The 13,583-nt window shown below is 50.1% G+C and overlaps 1 long non-coding RNA gene across 1 annotated transcript; it reads right to left on the bottom strand.

Annotated features, from left to right (window-relative positions):
- Nucleotides 1–936: 936 nt before the first annotated feature.
- Nucleotides 937–12,465, bottom strand: LOC129406616 (uncharacterized). The gene is made up of 3 exons (XR_008631109.1): nt 12,323–12,465; nt 2,271–2,381; nt 937–1,083 (listed from the first exon to the last, which is right to left on the bottom strand). It is a non-coding gene; the product is annotated as an uncharacterized LOC129406616 (long non-coding RNA).
- Between the last annotated feature and the right edge of the window lie 1,118 nt (nt 12,466–13,583).

Below are 13,583 nucleotides of genomic sequence, written 5' to 3'. Positions count from 1 at the left end.
CTGAGCAGGAGGAGGTGAGAGGAGGCCAGACGAGGGCAGTGGGGCAGGAAGTGTGGGCCACTCAGGGAGACCCCAGCCCAATCTGCTGTTTCCTGAGCCCTGGGACCCCTCTTCAGCCCTCTGTGATGCAGGGACCCTGTCAGGGAGGTTCCCTGTTGGGGAAATGATGCCTGAGCTCTGGCTTCTGCCCACACACGGCACCAACACAGACCCGGCTGACCCTTGTGGATACTGGGGACCCTGGACCACTCACTGCTTCAGTGTTTTTTCGCAGTTGAGAACCTGCTCCAAGTACGGGAGGAGGCATCCAGACCTATGGGAAGCAGGACAGTGTCCATGGAGTGTTCCGGACACACGGCAGGATCCTGAGGCTCAGACCAGGACTCAGTCCCAGGGAGTAGCTCTGTTTTTGCGTGACAATGTGTGGAGAAATGCTGTATGACCAGGTGCTGCTTTGACGTATGGAAAGACCAAACTACCAAACCCTTCTCCTGTCCCGTAGTGCTGGGACACCTGTGTGCCCCAGAGATGTCTAATCGCCCAGAGCAACACCAACAGGAAGACCAGGGCATGGGTGGACAGAAATGCTTTGGAGTTCAGAGTGGGTTTCCTGTGCATGTACTCTGGGAGTCCCAAGCCACAGGCTCTGAGAGTTGCGGCTGCTGTTCCATGGGCAGGAACAAGAATGAACAGGAAGCTCATGGCCAGGAGACCAGGCAGCAGCCCAGCACTGTCACGGCCCATCCCATGTCCTCCTCCAGGACCTTGCGTGACTCTCCCCACACTGTGTTCAGAAGAACCAGCAGAAGCCCAGAGAGGCCCTGGCCCGTTCTGAGCACCCCAGGCGGGGAGGCAGGCAAGGCCCAGCGTCTGGCGGGGCGGCTCTCACCAGCGCAGCATCTGCTGCAGGATCCGCGCGGGAATGGGGAAGGCCAGGCCGGTAGGAAGGATGGTGGTAACAGAGGAGAACTTCCGCCCAGGGGAGGTTTGCATCAGGGAGACCAACATCTCCACAGTTCTTTCGCCGAGGGTCAGCATCGTGCAGGCCTCATCCAGAGAGCTCGGGCACATGGGCTCCTCCTGCTGGTGGGCAGGGGGTGCAAGATGGTCAGTAGGTTCCCCAGGGTGCAGGTGCCGAGGGTCTGGAGCTCAGAACTGGGGGAAAACCAGCTCTTGGGGCAGAAACAGGAGCGCCCACATGTGCGAGGAATCGGGCTGAGGACTGCCCTTCTGACCAGTGAAGTTTGCTGTTGTCAGTTGGGAGCATTCACAGGCCAGAGGACAGGCATGGCCCCGAGGGTCTCAAGGAACCCACCCCCTGCAGAGGACAGCAGGGGGCAGCTGGGCAGGTCCCTCCTCATCAGCAGAGAAGCTCCTGCAGCTGCTCTCAGGACCTGCCTCCTCTTCAGTTTGTTCTGCCCCCCGGTGAGGGGCTGGGGAGCCCCGCTGAGGGGCTTCAGAGGTGTGGCAGATCCCTCCCCAGGTCTCCCCCTACCCTCTGGGCCCCTCCTTTGAGGCCCCCCTTTGCCCAGTGGCCACTGTGCTCCAGTGCTGCCCCTAGTGGAGAGAGCTGGCATGTGCCACCGAATCTCCCCTCCAGGAGTCCCTGGGCCAGCCCACAGACTCTGTCCCTGGCCACTAGGAGGCGGGGCCTCTCCTGCCTTGGGCCTGTGCTGGGGAAGCCTCAGACCCAGACTGCAGCAAGCAGCCACAGGAGGGCCCTGCTCTGTTGCTGAGATGCTCAGGGGCTGATGCCAGCTGAGCTGTCCCTGCTCTGTGGGCTGAGTCCTGTCCCCACGTGTCCTGACAGACTGTAGGGACTCAGCCAACACAGCTCCTTTCTCTGGGCCTCCTTCCCTGGAGGTGCATCCCAGGGATGGCAGTTTCAGGGAAATGAACACCGCAGTCCTCTGCTCCTTCTCTCTAACCCCCAACCTGAGCTGCTTCCTGCTTGGAAAGTCAGCCAGACAGGGGAGCTGTCTGAGCCCCGTGTCCCTGGGCCATGAGGACAAGGTCAGACAGCAGTGCAGACACACAGTGTGACTGAGGGGAACGTGGGCGTGGCCCTCTGGGTCAGCTCCTTGTTCTGAAGTGGGTGGGGATGGACTTTCAGCTGACCCTGTGTCAGAGGAGCATTGGGGACTGGATCACTCTGAGATGGGCCGTGGACACCCCGAAGGGTCACCATGGAAGAGTCTCAGGTGTCTTGGGCTGGGAACTGGGCTCTGCACCCACCTCCCCATCTCAGACCCTGAGTGTCACCTGCTCACCTGTGCCGGGCACTGGGTGTCACTGCATCTGTGCGGTCCCGGGCTCGTGTCCTGGCAGGTAGAACAGCTGCTTCCCACCAGGGGCTCCACCGGGATGTCCCGAGCTGAACTCTGTAACACAGCCTCTGTCACCCCTGGGAGGGACCTGACACGGGGGCCCCCTTGAAGAGTCTTTTTGGTCCAACAGTGAAATAACATCTCTCACCACAGAGACTGCACACAGCGAATGGAATAAGAACGACCAGTGCTGGCACAGATGCAGGGAGAGAGGGGGTCTCATTCATTGTTGGTGACAATGCCGACTGGCCAAGCCTTTTTGGAAAACAATATGGCCATTTCCCCCCTCCCCAAAATTAGAAATTGAATTCCATAGGATCTAGCAATGCCACTTCTGGGGATATACCCCAGACTAAATAGGCACAGAGCTGAAACATCATCTGCACTTCTATGTTCACTGCAGCACTATTCACAGTAGCCTGAATCTGGAAACAGCCCGAGTGTCGAGAACAGAGGAGTAAATAAGGAGATTATGGTACATCTACATGATGGAATAGTACATAGCCACCAGGAAAAACGTCATAATATTCACTTAGGATGACACTCGTTCCCAAGGACATTGGAAACAGGGCCAGGAGGACTGGTCCACAAGTTTTGGGAGAGACAGGGAAGGCAGTTAGGGTAGAGAAGGACCACTATGACAAAGGTAGTTAACTATGAATAAGAACTGTGAGCTTAAAGTAGGTAACGGAACAAACATGATAACCTCTCAGTACTTGTATTGCAGTCTATAATGGTCCAAAGTAGAGAGAGCGAGAGAGGAGAGAAAACAGAGAGAATCAGAGACAAAGAGAGAAAGAGAGAGAGAGAGAGAATTTCGTGCCATAGAGTTAGGTGTGGGGTGAGCGTGGTGGGAGAGAAACTGCGAACGTTGCTGGTGGGAAATATACACTCGAGAAGGTTCCGTTTTTTAGAAACTCTGTTTTGTCAAGAAGAGTCCATGACACACACCAGCCTTCCCTCATGAGGCAGTTGCTCCTTCCCGTAAGAACAGGACTCATTCCCCTCAGACACCTTTGGACCATGACCCACAACTCACACAATCAAATTTCATTCACATACACAGACACACGCAGTAACAGGGATGTGAATCTACCGAGGTGCATCACAACTGTGAACTATTGACCCTGTGGGCCCGGATTACCCTTGAGTTCCTCCTCACCTGGGACAGGTGTTGCGGGTGGGGACGAGCCCTCCTCCACAGTCTGCAGGGACAGCGATCACCTTCACTCTGGGCTCGCCTCAGCCCAGAGCCTCTGATCTTGGGCATACAACATGAAAACATGTCTATTGCTTCTCAGTGCAAGTGAACTAGACGGTCACTTTCTCGAGAATGAGCTCACAGGGGAACCAGGGTTCTATGGCAGTTGGGGATGGTCACTAGGGAAGTGAGGTCATTTTCCAGGGTTCCATGAGCTGATGAATTCCTTCCACCTGACCAAATGCCCTCCCCTGCTATGGCACCACAGACTGAAACAGGGAGTTGAGAGGTTTCCCCAACTACCTGCAAATAGAACGTGGGTCCTAACTCTGAGGATTCAGTGGAACTGGATTTTTCATGTCTCCCGTGTCCAGACCCCTGGGCCCTGGACTCCAGAGTTGTGTCCCACAGGCTTGGGAATCCTCTCCCCTCTCTGGCTCCCTCCCCTCTGCAGAAGCAAATGTCACTGAAGTTTGGGACAGCCTGCAGGCTCAGGGAGGTAGGACTTGTGTATGAGACAAGGGCTGCTGGTGTCCCCCATAAGCACCAAACCTCAGCCCCCTGTCAGCTCACGACTTCCTCCCTCTCTTCAGCTACAGTGGAGGCAACTGTGCGTCAGAGTGTCCAGGACCCTGGTGTCCTACTCGTCTCTCCTCATTCTACTCTAGATGTTTCCACCCAAATTCCATAGCACACGGGGACTGCCTTTCCCCCAAAATAAGGCCATAATGCTTGAGGAACTTGGCCCAATTTGTGTCTATGCACATAGTTCCCGTGTCTGGGAACTTCTTAGGGGGCTGCCTTCCTGGATGGTCTACAGGAACAAGAGTCTCCAGATGCCCACTCAGAGGGTGGGAGCAGAGGTTTGGCTGTCCCCTGTTGGGATATGACTCAGCCATCCCTCCTTCAGGGACACCAACCTCTCCTGCCCTCAAACACCCTCCGTCCCTGCATCTTGCTTGATCAGGAGCTTTTTCTGAGGCTGAGACTCCCTGAGCCAACAGAGATGGCCCTGCAAGGGCGCCTGCTGGGAAGCTGCTGTGGAGTCATGGGTGAGAGGTGGGGTTCCAGTGGGAGGCAGTGACTCTTGCTTGCTAACTGCATCCAAAATATGAGCCATGTTCGTTGCCATTGTAAGGGTGTCTGTGACAAAAGTCATGTTCAGGAGGCAACCACTGGCTAGTGCCCAAGTTAATGTGAATCTGTGGTACATACACAGTCGTATCTGTCAGCTCCTAATAAAAGAGGGCACCTCACCCTTAAAAAGAACCCAGAGAGAATTGGAGGGTCTCCAAAAGAAACAGAAATACTCAATGCTTCCACTGCTCTCAGGAAGAGAAAGAAGTGCAGTGGAAAGCCAGTGAGCCTAATCCTAAATCTGAGGACAGAGAGACTGACAACCGTGGACATGGTAAAGGGTTCCACTGGACGGTGGCAGAGTGCTTGTCATTCACAGTGGTCTGGGCATGGATCTGTTTTTCCTGAAGTACCTACAGTGATGTAAAACAATGCCATCTTTACTCAGTCTATCACATTAAACTCTGGTGACACAATAGCTGTAAGGAGTCTGAGACAGGTGACTAAAAGCACTGAGAAGGCCACGGTGGGAACCTGGGACGGAACAGAGAAAATAGGGCAAACCAAGTAACCTCTAAGGAAGGACTGCTTCACATTTATCACACGTTTCTATCAATATCAGACATTACTAGGAGGAGCCACTGTGGGTGGGGTACTGGAACTCTCGTGAAATCCAAAGCTGTTTTAAAAGACTCATCCAAAAGGTAAGAGTGACCACACAAAAATATATGTGTATGACCTTTTGTGTGTGTCCCTGGGAATAGGGGTTGTTTGGGGCACCACCCCTCAGTGTTCAAGGTTCTATCCTGGTGCTGTGCTCAGGGAGGATTCTGGCAGTGCTTGGGGGCGAAATCCAGGGTTGGGATCCAACATGGCTGCAAGGTGTCTTACTCACTGTGTGATCTCCCCAGCCCGAGAAATGTGAACTTGATCTCACTGGACATGAGGAATAGTGACCACAGTCATTTAAGTGACTCGCTGATACGAAGTCAACTGGCTGCTCTACACTCACATCGTGCTAATAGTCCTTGGGGACCAGCAAGCAAAGCTGGAGCTCAGCGGAGCATGCACTGAGCCCTTGAGCCCTCTCCTACTGCAGAAGCATGGTTGGTTATGAGAAAACATGGAGTGAATTAAGTGGGATCAAATATAATATACATAACGTACGTATTATGTGGGCTGCTCCAGCAAAATTTATAATAAGAAGCAAAATCTTTATTAGCCAAAAATCATGTAGAAGCTGGAGCGATAGTACAGTAGTAAGACATTTGCCTTGCACGTGGCTGACCCGGGTTCGATTCCTCCGCCCCTCTCGGAGGGCCCAGCAAGCTACCAAGAGTATCTCATCCACACGACTGAGCCTGGCAAGCTCCCCATGGCATATTCGATATGCCAAAAACAGTAACAACAAATCTCACAATGGAGACGTTACTGGTGCTCACACCAGCAAATCGATGAGCAACGGGATGACAGTGATACAGTGATACAGTGATGTAGAAGCTAAACAATCCTGCTGACAAGCAGTCCTGCTTGGACGGGAATATAATATTTCACTCCTTTCTGTCCCACACAGTAGCCAGCTCTCACCTCTGGGAGTTGAGACACTGGCATGGTGCAGATGGGACTGAGGGCCCAAATCTTTCTTCTTCCTTCAATGTGGTTCATTGACACGCAAAAATCACCTGAGCCAGCAGCCAGGGCATCAGAGCAGAGCTCCAGACAGCAGATATGAACTGCTTTTGGATGACCCTGTCCCCTCCTCTAGTGGCTGCTGCATGGTGACTGCCCAGGGCTCACAGGCCTGGCTCTGGGGCTCACACAATTCTAGCCGTGCTAGCTGGGTCTCACGTCAGGTTGTAGTGCTCCCCAGAGGTCACCACAGTGATCACACATGGACACACCTCGGGTCACACTTCCCAGCTGTGGAGCACATGTATGGGCACTGAATAGAGACCGTGGGCCCAAAGGCTGGCACAGCAGGCATTCTAAAGCCAGGGCGGGCAGAAACAAGATGCGTATCTGAGGCAGGAACCTGAAGAACCCTCAAGGGACATTATTGTTGCTGATTTCTATGGACGAGATGATAGGAATTTGGAAACTTCCTTGAATGAACAACCCAATGCCCACTTGGGCAGGACAACACCAAGAAGAACCAGATTGAACTGACCAGACCAGGGGAAGCCCAGAGAGACTCACATTGACCTGTGAGTGTCAGTTCGCAGGGTCTGCACAGACTGGGGCAGAGATGGTTTCAGCCCAGGTTACAGAAATAATATTTCCTGTGAGGACATTGTAGACAACCTCAATGTTGGGGAGCAGGTCTGGACACCCCGGCTCCCTTACAGCCCTCCCAGAACCACACGAGGGAGGAGAGAACCTCAGCAGATCTGAGGTGGGAGGCAAATGTCACTTGATTCCTTAGGAACAGAGGGTGGGAGGCACCTGCCCACCTCTCTCACTCCCCTTTCAATCTCCCCAGGGACAGTTCAAATATCTCCTTATTTGAGTGCTGGAGGAGGCTTTCTCCGTGCCCCAAGCACCCCAGAAGAGAGTTGCATCAAAAGGAAAGAGAGAGAGAGTTGCAAACTTGTAGGCCAGTGAGGGTCCTGGAGGGGTCCCTCAGTACCGTGGCTAACACAAGGCTTTGCTGATCCTCCAGCCCCTTCCTGGGCAAGGACAGCCCCTTGGCTAAGCTTTCTTTCCCTGACTCAGGATCTAATCAATGTCTCATTCAGTGCACCTGGCCTTTGGCATTACAAATCAGTGAAAGTGGGACACATATTTGCCTCTTCAGGTCCAATGAAAAATAATGGACATCTAAAGCAGAATTTTCTAATGATTTATAAGAAAGAAACATATATTAACACGGATACGTCAATCTTGATGTCACTGCCACCTAATGCAGGTGTATCTAAGTTAATGTTAAGCTTCAGGAATCATTCCAAGCCTGTGGAAACTTCTGGGGACCAGCATAGTCCTCTGACCAGCGTTGTTGACCACTGGTCTACTCTAAAGGACTTCCATTGAGTCTCTAATAGCCAACTCAGACCTTGGTCCTTATCTCACTTGTCTGGTGTGAGCTTGACAAGTCAGAGCTGACAGGCTGAGAGAAGATTTTACAATGCCTAGAAATGACTGTGGCTTAATCTCTAAAAATGAAGGTGGGTTATTAAAAATCAGAAATCAGAAGAAGGAAATCTAATAGGGAAAGTAACAGAAGTAGAAGATGCAATGCAATAAGCCTCCAAACACCGAATAAGTCCATAAATAGATTCTGACCACATCATTATTAGAGAAATCCTGATTTTAGGTCACAGAGGTAGCCCTGGTACTCATCAGATGGTAGGAAATGAAAACTGGACATGGTCTCGGTATTGGATGGAATGGGATAAAGTGTGAATCCTCTAGTCCTGCTGGGAGTTTCAGGAATGGGGAACAATCTGGATCTTAGGTGTGAAATCAGCATGTTGTTCTTACAATGGCAGGAAATCAAGGGTTTCCTGCATATGTTTTGATTTTGCCTTGCTGACCAGTGCAGGAAATAAACATACACCAAGGTCCTATTTTCTCTCTCTCTTTTCAAGTCTCTACTCTTGATCTCTACTCTTGATTCCTGTCATGTTCAGTCTATGAATATGATATTATGGTCACTGATACACTGGGAATACATTTTATCAATAGTGTGTGTCACTGTCACTGTCACTGTCATCACGTTGCTCATTGATTTGCTCAAGAGGGCACCAGTAATGTCTCCATTGTGAGACTTGCTTGTTACTGTTTTTGGCATGTTGAATATGCCATGGGTAGCTTGCCAGGTTCTGTCATGCGGGCAAGATACTCTCAGTAGCTTGCTGGACTCTCTGAGAGGGGCGGAGGAATCGAATCCAGGTCGGCCATGTGCAAGGCGAATGCCTTACCACTGTGCTATCGCTCTAGCCCAACAGTGTGTGAAAAGGATAAAATTCTATTTTCCCCTGAAGATATCTAATTAATCACTCTCCTCAAATGGAAAGAGCTTCCCTTCCTCTAATTCTCAGAAACATCCTTGGGGTGCCTCAGATGGAAAGTTTCCCTTCCTCTAATTCTCAGAAACATCCTTGGGGTGATGGGAAAATTGCTCAGACTTGGGTGCTTCAAAATGTCTCATTTTTCCCCTAGGCTTTTTGTCATCCTTCTGTCTCTGGGACTATGCTCTATAAAGTTCTAATTTGTCTACTCTGAAAACACCAATGGAGATCTTGGTTCTAGCCTGCTTTTCGTCATCCATTGTCTGATTGGTTTTTGCTTAGAAGTCACATAGTAAAGCAATTTTGGTGTCTATTTCTAGGAGAAATTCAAATCCTGCACTCACATCACTTTGTAGACAAACACCTACAAAGCAGTACAAATGTTGAACACTTAGATTTCTAGTTTAGTAACAAGGGGTATCTCAAATGCACAATGCTGACTGAAAACGATTTTGTTCTTGTTTTGTTTCTTATGGATAAACACTGATCATCAACAAACGTTCACTACCCATTTTTCATATTGGTAGCCAACTACCTAAGAACCACCGAGGAGTAGAACATCACCAGACTACAGATCAGGACATCATCGTCATCTCATCATCATCATCATCATCATCATCATCATCATCATCATCATCATCATCATTATCATCACCACCATCAACATCATCCTCATCATCACCATCATCATTATCATCATAATTGGCATCATCATCACCATTGTCATCATCATCATCACCGTCATCATCATCATCATCATCATTATCATCATCATCATGTAATAATTATATACAGTATTCTTATTCATGCTTATTCCAGAATGGTGGTGTCCTAAACTCTACCTTTTATCACTGCCTTTTATCCTCACAGTCACCCTGTCTTGCAGCTATATTAACGTCCCAGTTGTACAGACAGGAAACCTAGGACAGAGACAGTAAGTATTTTTTGTGAGAATCCCATTCTTCCATGGAGACCACAAAGTCTCAAGGGCATCTCTGCTTGCCTAGTGCTTTCCCTCTCTCTCCCTCTCTCTGTTTCTTCTCTCTCCCTCTCTCTCACCTCCCTGTCTCTTTCTCTCTTCCTATACCTCCCTCCCTCTCCTCTATGTCTCTTACTTTTTGTTTTGAGACACATCTGGAGGAAGAGCTTCCAGGACCATTTGTACTGAATGTCTGGAACCCAAGAGTTCACCCATCAAGGAAATGGGTGAAAGGGGTATAACTCATGTAACAGAATAAAATCCCCAGCCCTTTACTAACATCTGTGCCACCAAAGATGACCTAGCTGGATGTGAGTGATGTCTTTAGGCAGCTGAACATTGGCCCTGCCTGGTCCACTAGGTCCAGCATCTGTCTAGTATAGAGTTGTGAAGTTGAACTTAGTCCAGTTCTGCCCTGCCAGAGACATGGGGGCAGGGGCCAGGGTCCCGGGAAGCAGGGGCAGGGGTGCTGGGGTTGGGCAGGACAGCAGGAAATAGATCAGGGTGTCCTCTGGTCCAGTATTTCATCTACACACTGTCTTCAAAGGAAGGTATGTCCAGAGTGATCTGGGGGTGGAGGAGCGAAGTTCCCACCATACCAAAACCTTGGCAGCCACACTCACACCTCAACAGATGCCACCATGTCTCTACCAGACTCCACAGCCTTATGACTAACCCCACAGAGATGCTAACCTACCAAAAATTTCAGGTACACTGGGTGATTTGGGGGCTGAAACTCCAGACCTCCTTGGAGTCAGGGTGGGTGACCTCCCTCCATTTCCCTGTACTTCCGGAAACTCTGGCAGCCACACCTTATCCGACTTCTGCTGCCATGCAAGCTCATCTACTGGCCCTGCTCCAGAGACTCATGATTAAATCCCGAAAGAGATCAACTTCCCACAAACATCTCTCATGTACCCAATCCCGGCTGGGACCTCGAAGGTGATCTCAGGGGCGGACGGCATCAGTGTCTGCCCTACCAAAGCCCCGGCAGACGAGATCACAGTCTTGGGCCAGACTGCCCACTTACATATCCTGAATTTTCTGAAGCTTGAAATCACCAAACTCTAGAATACTAACATCCCAGAAGGAACACATCAGATTGGATAGGAACGTAAGTAGACATTAACTAATTTCGACTAACAAAAATACTCATACAAAAGACTTAACTAGCAAAAGAGCTTAGTAAACTCTCAGACAAGGACTTAATATCCCCATGGTGAGATACAACAATTTTCACAAATTTTCTTTTACTTAAGTATTTTTCTTATCATCCCATTAGCCAGTTAGTGTAACAAGCAATATAAAATAAATTATTGTGGGCCTGCTACAGGGACAGGCTTGAAAGGTGGCTGGGAAAATGGAGACATGGTAGAGGGAAGGTGACAGTGATGGTGAGATTGGGGTTAGAATATTACATGCCTATAACAAATAATCACAACCAACTTTGCAAACCACAATATTTCAATATAGTGTTGTGGAAGGAGAGAAGGTTTGTTTATGGAGAAGCAAGAGGCAAAAATGTTGGGCTCTATGGGGAAGGAGCAATAATTCGGTAGATACAGTATTTGCTTTGCACACATCCAATCTGGGTTTGATCCCCAGCATCCCATATGGTACCCCAAGTCTTCTGGGAATGATTCCTGAGAACAGAGCCAAAGTCAACCCTGAATACCGTCAAGTGTGGCTCCCAAACAAATCAAAATTGAACTCTTCCTGCTCTCTAGTCCCATGTGGGTAGACAGGTATGCAAATAGAGAAGGAGGACATGTGACAGTCCCCTCAAAGATGAGCAAGCAGCGAGGAACCACTTCATTGGCTTTGTAACCAAAATCCCTCTTTTGCTCACTCAGGCCCTTGAAAGGAGACAGACTTTGGTCGGCCACACGCGGCCCACCACCAGGGTGGACCAAAGACAATGAAGCAAACGGGCTTGCAGAGCTCCAGCTGCATCTCCCTGGGGCAGAGACACAGAGACACCTTCTTGTCTGGGGCTTCATGTATGCAAGGACCAGGGCAAATGTCACTGTGAAGGGGAACCAGTGAGTGCTCGACACATTAGCCTTGTCACTACTGTCACCCAGCAGCGTCTCAGTCACAGAGCAAAGGAGTTTTGGAAGAACCGAGTACACTGTCCTTGTCTTATTCTGGGGTTCCCTCCGGGAGTGTACAGGGGCCAAGAGGGTCACACCCAGCCATGATTGGAAACCACAATACAGGGGAGAGATGGTCCAGGGGTAAAACTTGGGGTCACACACAGGTAAGGCATTTGTACCTGAGCTTTGAGCTACTTCTCATGCCCCAACTTTCTTGGTTGAACTGTTGAACTGACCAAAATCCAGAAAGGAAATCTGAAGTTCTCAGCAAGGGTTAGAACTTCCCCGGGACACTGATGAAGGCTTGGAGCCACCCCCCACTCCCCACCCCAGGGCTTCTCTCTCCCGCAGCAGCCCTCACTGTGGCTAGAGCAGCACTGGCTGGGGCCCAGCCTCCTCTCAAACCTTCCCCTGTTGGGGAACTTGCAAACACTCCCCTGTGCACTCTGTCAGTCTCGGCAGAGGGTAAGGACTATGGGCTCCCGGGCTGAGAGGTGGACCACGCACAGTACAGCCCAGGGCCTGCCTCTGCAACATCTCTGTCACCCTGATGAGGCTTCAGTGGGGAAATCCTCCAGCAGGTACCTGCACTCCTGAGCCCAGTTGAAATCTGCATTTCTGATGTTTGTGCTCACCAGCGTCTCGGGGGTCCCTGTCTCCCCATCCACTGCCAGGTCTTGTGGCTGGAGGGGAACATCATGATGTTGTCAGTAGTCTGTGGTCTCGTTCTCCCCTTAAACCAGGCACCTTTGTTCCTCCTCTTCCTCTTGGCCTACAGTTTGGCATCCTAGAAGAGGAGAAATGGGCTTGGGCAAGGGTTTCTTCCTCCAGCACTGGATGCACCATCACAGACCAAGAGGCCGAGGCCTGGGGTGCTCAGCAGTAGACGCCCACCTGACCGGCTGAGGACCCCTCCTGTTGACTCTCCAGCACTGCCCTTGTGCAGGACCCAGAATCATAGTAGCACCACGAGGGGAAATAAATATTAGTGGAGGGGCCTCTCAAGTGATGTTTAGGGAGCTCAGGGGCCCTCCCTGGAACTCTCCGTCAACCGAGTGTTTCATCTGAAGGTTAGGCCCAAGGATGTGGTGCTACCAGAGGTTGGGGGCCAGTCATGCTAGTGAGGCCACACTATGCTCGGGTCAAGCCAGGGTCAGGCACTTCAAGGCATGAGCCTTAACCCCTGTGCTGTCTCTCTGGTCACTATAAAATGGTTTTAAATTGATTTATAAAAATAAAAAGAAAGAAAGCAAAATAGTGTAATGAGTTTTACCACCCAGATTTGTTCCTACTGGGTTTCCACAGATTTTCCTCCTGCTTTCTGGCACATAGTAGTTAATTCAGCTCCCCGTGGCCCTCATTGATACGCTTCCTGCTCCTCTCCCTGCATATCATCTCCATCTTATCCCGAGAATCATCTACCTGGAAAGTTTCAGTTATTTCTCACCTTTTCTCTCCACATCCTCCTCATGGCTCACCTGCATGGCTCCCAGCATAGCATCATCATCACACATCTGTCATCAAGTATTAGGCACACGTGGGACCCTAATCACAGGACTGAGGATGTCACACCTATCTCAGGACATCCCTGTATGCGTATGACATTTATAAATGATGAGAAGGACTCAGGGTTATGAATGGATTTTCTTGCTCTTAATTAATGTTTTAAATATATGTATTTAATTCATTATTGTAATTTATTTTTATTAAGATACCATGATTTACAAAGTTGTTCATAATAGAGTTGTTTCAGGCATACAATACCTAAGATCAACCCCACCACCATTGTGACTTTCCCTCCACCAGTGTCCCCAGGTTCCCTTCTACCCATCAGCCTGCACCCCAGTCAGGCACAGAGCAAATTTATTTCACATTGTTTCCTCCCACAAAACGTGA

The sequence above is a fragment of the Sorex araneus genome, chromosome 7, assembly GCF_027595985.1.
Source record: "Sorex araneus isolate mSorAra2 chromosome 7, mSorAra2.pri, whole genome shotgun sequence".
Lineage (NCBI taxonomy): Eukaryota > Metazoa > Chordata > Mammalia > Eulipotyphla > Soricidae > Sorex > Sorex araneus.
Note: the sequence above shows the minus strand (reverse complement) of the source record. Positions and strands in the feature narration are given on the sequence as shown.